The sequence below is a fragment of the Lepidochelys kempii genome, chromosome 19 (assembly GCF_965140265.1).
Source record: "Lepidochelys kempii isolate rLepKem1 chromosome 19, rLepKem1.hap2, whole genome shotgun sequence".
In the NCBI taxonomy this organism is placed as follows: domain Eukaryota; kingdom Metazoa; phylum Chordata; order Testudines; family Cheloniidae; genus Lepidochelys; species Lepidochelys kempii.
The window spans coordinates 11537875-11545981 of NC_133274.1; positions in this window are offsets into that span (position 1 = coordinate 11537875).

An 8107-nucleotide genomic window follows, 5' to 3' on the forward strand; every position below is an offset into this window, starting at 1 on the left:
CAGCCGCCACCCCCTTGCAGCCCTGGAAAGGGGCGGGGAGGGGGGCAGCCCTGGAAAGGGGCGCGGGGGGGAGCCCTGAAAAGGGGCGCGGGGGGAGCCCTGAAAAGGGGCGGGGGGCAGCCCTGGAAAGGGGCGTGGGGGGCAGTCCTGGAAAGGGGCGCGGGGGGGCAGCCCTGGAAAGGGGCGGGGAGGGGGGCAGCCCTGGAAAGGGGCGCGGGGGGGCAGCCCTGGAAAGGGGCGGGGAGCAGCCCTGGAAAGGGGCGCGGGGCGGGGGTTCGTGGTTGCCGGCTGGCCCCGCCGCCGCCCCCTAAAGTGCAGCCGACTCCCGGGCCCCTCCCTAGACCCGCAGGGGTGGCTGCAACCGACCGGGAGCCTGGCTCGGGCTCCGGCCGAGGGGGAGCCGCTTCCGACGCCGATCCCCGCTCGCCTGCTCCTCCTCCGGCGCGGATCGCGGGCGCAGAGCGGGGAACCTGCCGCCGCCGGGGCCAGAGCGATTTCGTGTCAAAGCTGACAACTCCCCTGGACGTCGGCAGCCACGTGGTGGCAGGGAATCAAAAAGGCGTGCCTGTCAATCAAAACCCATGGGCTGGGGGGGGGGAGCATGGGCGGTGAAATGTTCCCCTTTGCCAACAATGCCCCTTGGAGGGGGTCCCTGGAGCTTAGCCAAGGAGCTCCAGGCAGGATAGGAGCCAGGGTTGCAGCCCAGCTGGGCAATCGATGGGGAGAGGGGGAATTCAGTGCCACATTAGCCGCCGATGGAGGGGAAAGGTGGGCTGGACGCCGTTAGTCCTGGCCGGTCTAGGGAGGCTTCTGTGCCAGCGGCTGAGGCCGTCGCTTGAGAACCGGTGGGGCTGGAGCCATGCAAGGAAGCCTTGCCTTGCGGGGCCCCAGCAAGTGCCCTCCGAATGCCATCTGTGGGGGTGGGGGTGTAAAGGGATGTGTGTGAGTTTAACATCATTGGGGAAATAAATTACCTCTGTAAAGGGGAAGTTAAACACACCACCTCCACCCACATCCCAGTGACCAGTCAGCCACCACAGTCCTGCTGAGACTTGTCTGATTCTATATTGCATCCCTTTCTAGGCTATCCTCATTTCACCAATCAAAATTTTCCCCCCAGTTCAGCTCCATTTACATTTGCGCCTTTTATTTAATTTTTCTCCTTTTTTTTCTACTCCTCAGCCACCTCCCTTCATAGACATTGGGATCCTGCCCCCCCCCCCCCCAGTTATCCACCTCATTGCTCCAAGCAGAGAGGCCAGTGGTAACAAAGACAGTTTTCACCAAAGGCAGAGCTCAGCTCCTAGAAGAGGGCAGGATATTTTCCCATCCCCAGCTGGTTATGTAATGGCCATAAATATTCATAAGCTGAGAATGTGCAAAGACGTGTGCTCATTAAACAAGAGACCCCTGCAGTAGGACACAGGACAAAACAGATGTTAGGCCTTCTTGTCTTAAGGGGAGGGGGAATAAAGGGTTGGATTTTTATTTTTTCCTTTTGCAGCATTCTCCCCGCCCCACCCACCCCACTCCAAGGGAAGCAGATGTGGCTGCTCAGTGGGATATTTACTTACACACCCACAGAAATGTTCTTAGAGACAGAAAGATGGATGCTCATTTCTGCCCACCTCACTGTGTGGTTGCATATACCTCACAGTCAGGCAAAACAGGGCTTTCTCAACTGTACCTTGGTAGGATTGTAAAGCTTTTACTCTGCCTAGATCCCTTGACAGACATCAGTTTTCCTATAGACCTGGCACCTTTCTCTTTCTTTTGCTTTCCAACACACACAAAACCCTCCCTATCTTTCCATCTAGCTAAGCTAGGGGTAACCTTTGTTTGGTTAAGCCTCATGAAAAGAGATGTGATTACTCTCTACCTAGCCACAAGGGGCTCCAGAATGTTCGAGGCCTATAGATCAGGGAAGTCAAGATGAAACAGCATGTTCTCAATTAGATCTCTTTAAAGTCCCTAGGGAACTGGGAAATATAATAAAGGGATGATTCCCCACACTCTGCTTGGCAGAACTTTCATTAGTAGACAGGCTAGGAGAGAATTGTTTTTACATTGTTGGCAGAGAAGTCCTAACTCATCTTAACTAATTAGCCTCTTACAGTTTGTGTGGCAACTTCCACCTTCTGTGTATCTATATCTTCTTACTATATGTTCCATTCTATGCATCCGATGAAGTGGGCTGTAGCCCACGAAAGCTTATACTCTAATAAATTTGTTAGTCTGTAAGGTGCCACAAGTCCTCCTGTTCTTTCTAACTTATCGGATACGTTGACATTTTTGAGAGAGACAAGGTGGGTGAGGTGATATATTTTAGTGGACGAACTTCTGTTGGTGGAAGAGACAAACTTTTGAGTTTGCACAGAGCTCTTCTTCAGGTCTGGGAAAGGTAAGCAGGGCTAAATACAAGGAGGAACAGATGGTTAAACATAAGGAGTTGGCACACATTGAAAGAGACCATTCAGGGTGAAGTGGGTAGTTAACACCTCTTCTGTCATAGGTGAGATGGTGCTTTGGCTTTTATAATTTGTCTCTGTGTGTTCATTCGAGAGTGCAGTGTTTGTCCGGTTTCACCCATGTAGTTGTTATTGGGGCATTTAGTGCACTGGATGAGGTACCCCACATGTTGTGATAGGCGTGTATGGGAGCCATGGATCTTGCAAGGTGTGTTGTGGGGGGTGTTTACCATTGTAGCAGAGGAGAGTTTGTGGCAGTGTCTGGTGCTGCTTTGCGTTGGTGTGTCCTGGTCTGTGGGGAGCTTGCTTCTGATGATGAGCTTGGCAAGGTTGGGGTGTGGTTTGAAGGCCAAAAAAGGGGGTTCAGGAAAGATTTCTTTTGGGATGTGGTCCCTGTCGAGTATGGTATTTTTAGATCTGTGGTTTCTTTTCATGGAGGATTGCATTGCAAGCTTGCCATGCATGGTTTTCTTTGTCAAGTGTGGTCTAATGACAGCAGAGACTGTCTATAAACCAGAAGCCAATAAAGGGTATGTCATAAATATAAAGGGAAGGGTAACCACCTTTCTGTATACAGTGCTATAAAATCCCTCCTGGCCAGAGGCAAAACCCTTTCACCTGTAAAGGGTTAAGAAGTAGGATAACCTCGCTGGCACCTGACCCAAAATGACCAATGACGGGACAAGATACTTTCAAATCTGGAGTGTGTGTGTGTGGGGGGGAACAAAGGGTTTGTCTGTTTGTGTGAGGCTTTTGCCGGGAACAGATCAGGAATGCAGCCTTACAACTCCTGTTAAGTTAGTAAGTAATCTAGCTAGAAATGTGTTAGATTTCCTTTTGTTTAATGGCTGGTAAAATAAGCTGTGCTGGATGGAATGTATATTCCTGTTTTTGTGTCTTTTTGGAACTTAAGGTTTTGCCAAGAGGGATTCTCTATGTTTTGAATCTGATTACCCTGTAAGGTATTTACCATCCTGATTTTACAGAGGTGATTCTTTTACCTTTTCTTTAATTAAAATTCTTCTTTTAAGAACCTGATTGATTTGTCATTGTTCTTAAGATACAAGGGTTTGGGTCTGTGTTCACCTGTACAAATTGTTGAGGATTCTTATCAAGCCTTCCCCAGGAGAAGGGGTGTAGGGCTTGGGGGGATATTTTGCAAGAAGACGTCTCCAAGTGGGCTCTTTCCCTGTTCTTTGTTTAAAACGCTTGGTGGTAGCAGCATATGGTTCAAGGACAAGGCAAAGTTTGTACCTTGGGGAAGTTTTTAACCTAAGCTGGTACGAATAAGCTTAGGGGGTCTTTCATGCAGGTCCCCACATCTGTACCCTAGAGTTCAGAGTGGGGAAGGAACCTTGGCAGGGTATAAACACAGAAGCCTTTTGCAACAAAGACAAGAGTGCAGTCACGTGGGCCAAGATTTTCAAAAGGGACTAGTGATTTTGTGCACCTCAGTGTTTGCATGTCCAACTCCATGTCATGTCACACTGGGCAGCCAAAAGTGGAAGCATCTTCTAGTCACGTCTGAAAATCTTGCCCGTGCAATATTAGTTTGGCCCCAATGCATTTGCCTTATGATACAGTCTTGACTTACATGATCACATACTGTTTTTTGTGGACCCCTGCCACAAGATGCACTTGCTCTGAGGATGCATCAGGGTTGTGTAGCAAATAAGCCTGTTGTCTTAAGGACCATGGCTTCATTTGTTGCAGAAGTTGGAAGTTGTGTGGTACATAAAGCAAAGGATTTCAGGAAGAGAAAGGATGAGCTTGTGGCTTAGGCAGCTGAATGCTTCCCTGGATAAATGGATTCTACCCCTGCCTCTGCCACAGCATTTCTATTTGATGCTGGGCAAGTCACTTGAACCAAAAGGTTTACAGATGGTCATTGATTGTGTGTTCCTCATTTTCTGGGCACCCAACTTGAGACATATGGAGCCAGGTTTGCAGTAGTGCTAAGCATTCAGAAGTGCAACTGAAGTCATTTGTATCTGAGCTTTGAACATATGAAATGCATTCAAGAGGCTCCATCCCTCGGAAAAATTAGGCCCTACATGTCTCAAGTTGGGCACCCAAAATCAATGGACACTTTCAGCAATTTTGGGTTGAATCGCTCTGTGCCTCAGTTCCCCTCAGTAAAACGGGGATAAGAATGCTTCTTAATCAGGGGTGTTGTGTGTCTAAATTCAATAATGGTGGCGAAGCACTCAGATACTATGGTGAGACTATCCTAGAAATACCCAGAAGGAAATTAACCATTTTGTATTCAGTGCAGGGTTTGGATGGTGTGTGGTAAATAAGGCCTGCGACCACACATTGAAAAGGAGGGATAAGAAATATTGAACAACTACCCATTCACTGAATAAGGCGGTAGTCCTGTTGAAATAATACTAGGTGATTAAAGACCGTATCACCATGCATACACGCAAGGGGGCTGAATTAAGGTTGTACATGTTGCCTTCTGCTGTTTCCCAACTTTCGAGTGCTTGAATTTGCAACATGATAACGTAGCTTTTTTGGGGGTGGTGTGCACTACAATTATAATTTATACCCTTTGCATACACATTGCACTTTCCATCTGCAGATCTCCAAGTGCTTTACAGAAATGGGCAAATAAACGAGATTGCCTGCAATTTTACAGCCGAGGAAATTGCAACACAGAGAGGTGAAGCGCTTTGCCCAAGGCAAAACACCCAGTCAAGCAGCTCAGGTTGGGAACCTCCATGCCTCAAGTAAACAAAACCAGCTGATGAGAAAAAAGCTGCCTTCCCACTCCAGAACATAATGTTCTAATGAAGAGCTGAGTCCGAGCTTCGCCGCTATTAAGCCTTTTACTTCAGCACCACAGAGAGCACAGCAGTCAATGGTCTGGAGAATGCCATGTTCTTCTAGCAGATGAATATTTTAGGATGCGATTTTCCAAGGCGTCTGAGGGAGTTAGGTGCCCAAATCTTAGGCTCCTCTGAAATCCCAGCATGCATTCATCATGCAGGCATTCTGAATCCCACTGTTATGCACTTGAAACTGCCTGGAATAGTTTATGAATCCCGTATGCTGACCTGGTTATTGTGATGTCTACTTTGTGCATACACTGAGTGAATTCAGTCGCAGGGGTGTTGGGAAATGTACCCAGGAAGGGGGAGGTGGATTCCGATAGACACTTCTCAAGCAAACACTTGAGAGTCAATGCAAGAGCTCTTCAGGTTGCCCTGGCTCAGTCTCCTGCTGGGCCTGCCTGACCCATTTGCCCCAAGTGACTCAGTCCCAGTGGGGAGAAACAAGGATCCAGGAGGTTTTACAGAGAAGAGAGAGGGGGGGGTTGTTGAGATGGAGAACCCAGATTCCAGAGGTTGGGGGTGTCTGGGAAGTAGCCCTTACTGGGGTCCCCAAGGAGGATGGTTAGAGCCCAGGTGAGATAGACACGCAGGGAGGCCTGTTGTTGTTTGAAAATCCCTTTTCTCTTCTGTTACACTTCGTTCCTACTGTGAAGAGTTAACAATGCTTCAGTTTAATAAGGCAATTGTGGTCACTGCTCACAACCTCCCAAAGGGAAGAACCGGAAGTGCCAAACCCAATCAGACCTGCGGGGTAAGCACAGCGGAGACACAAGATATTTTAGCCCAGGGCCTGATCTAAGCATGGAAGGATCAGGGGATTCCAGCCCAGGAAAGGCATGAGCCTAACACCCAAGGGGGTGCACTCAGAGATCGGAGCGGGGTCAGAGGGACAGCTAGCCCAGACAAGCAATGTGGAAAGTCATCTCTCCTTAATAGGGTGAAAATGGACACTGGGAAAAATCTGCAGCTGGTGTCAATTGGCACATCTCAGATTCTCCCCAGGTAAGGATCTGACCCTCTGTGGAAGATAAACAATGTAGGTTTCTGTTCGTTTGGCCAGAAGTTGGGAATGGGTGACAGGGGATGGATCACTTAATGATTATCTATTCTGTTCATTCCCTCTGGGGCACCTGCATTGGCCACTGTCAGAAGCCAGGATACTGGGCTAGATGGACCTTTGGTCTGACCCAGTATGGCCGTTCTGATGTTCTTATGCTTAAACTGCATCTCAAGCTCTTTGAGAAAGGGACCATCTCTTCCTATTTGTTCACACAGCTCTGACCACAACCCATTCTTGACTGGCGCCTCTGGGCACTCCTGAATAAAAGATGATTAGTTATAAGAGTAATCATAATGCCTGCTGTTTCCTGCAGGGACTTATTCTCAGCTCTCCTTGACCTTTTACTAGAGCTTGATCATTAAAAAATAAACCCAAAGGACACGTTTTCATGGCATAGTAACACGATTAAGCACTTCTATTATTAATTATTATTATTATTTGTTTTGCAGTAGTGTTATGGTACATCTATGCTGCAAAAACCAACCAACCAACCTGCAACAGCGAATCTCAGAGCTCAGGTCTACAGTCTGGGGCTCGCACGACAGTGCTTAAAATAGCCGTGTAGATGTTCCTGCTCGGGCTCTGAAGTCCAGGGCTCCAGAACCTGAGCTCTCCCCGAATGGGAACGCCGACATGGCTATTTTTAGCGCTGTAATGTGAGCCCCACAGATCTGAATCTGGAGCCCCGGGCTCTGAGACCCGCTGCTCAGGTTTGTTTTTTTTGTTTTTTTTTTGCAGTGTAGACGTACCCTTAGAGGTCCCAACCAAGCCTGAGGCTCCATTATTCTAGGAACTGTGCATGTGCATAGCTGGAGACAGAGACCTTGTGATCTAACCAGCCAAGAGGGGAGGGGACTTGCCCATGGTCCCCCAGCAGGCAAAGCCAGAAATAGAAGCAAGCTCTCCTGACTCCTGGCCCACTGCCTTATCCACTAGACAACACTGCCCCCTGGGGATAGCCCCTTCAAGGACCTCAGAGCACATGGAACGCAAGCGTGAATTTGGCCTCGCAACACCCCATCAGCAGGTGGGTAAGTATCACCATCCCCTTTTCATTAGGGAGGAAATGGGAGCATAGAGAGATGAAGGGGCTTGGCTAAGAACACAAAAGCCTCCGATCTGCCGGTCCTGTGCCTTAAATACCAGGTTGTTGTTTCGTCTGCTTCTGCTGATGGCAATTTATCTGTATAGCAGACCGATGATTTGCAGAGTGTAATACTCAGCCCTTTCCCATCTGGAGATTTCAAAGCACTGTCTGCAGGAGCACACGTGCCATTTATCTCCACTTTGCAGCAGCATAGAGATGGCCAAGTGCCCAAATTCACACAGCAGCTCGGAAGCAGAGCCAGGGATGGACCCCAGGTCTTGTACCTCGTGGGCCTGTTTCCCAGCCACTGCACCACCCTGCTTCTCCTTGCCTTTGAATCACTGACTCCATTTGGGTCTGATCCTGCAAGATGCTGGGCACCTCTCCAATGACTTCAGTGAGAATCCAGGGTGCTCATGGCCTCAGGGTCAGGCCTTTAAAGCAGCAGGGCCAGATCCTCCGCTGGCAGAGATGATTGTTGGCTTCACTGGATCTGTACTGATTTATACCTGCCAAGGGTCTGGCCTTGGCATTTTAATGGAGCCTTCTTTGCAAAAAAGGAAGGCGAGGCATCAAACCCCTGCTCTTTCATTCAGCCCGGGTGAGCAATTTCCATTCACACAGTGGAGTCATGCCAGGGAGGATAACGGAGCAG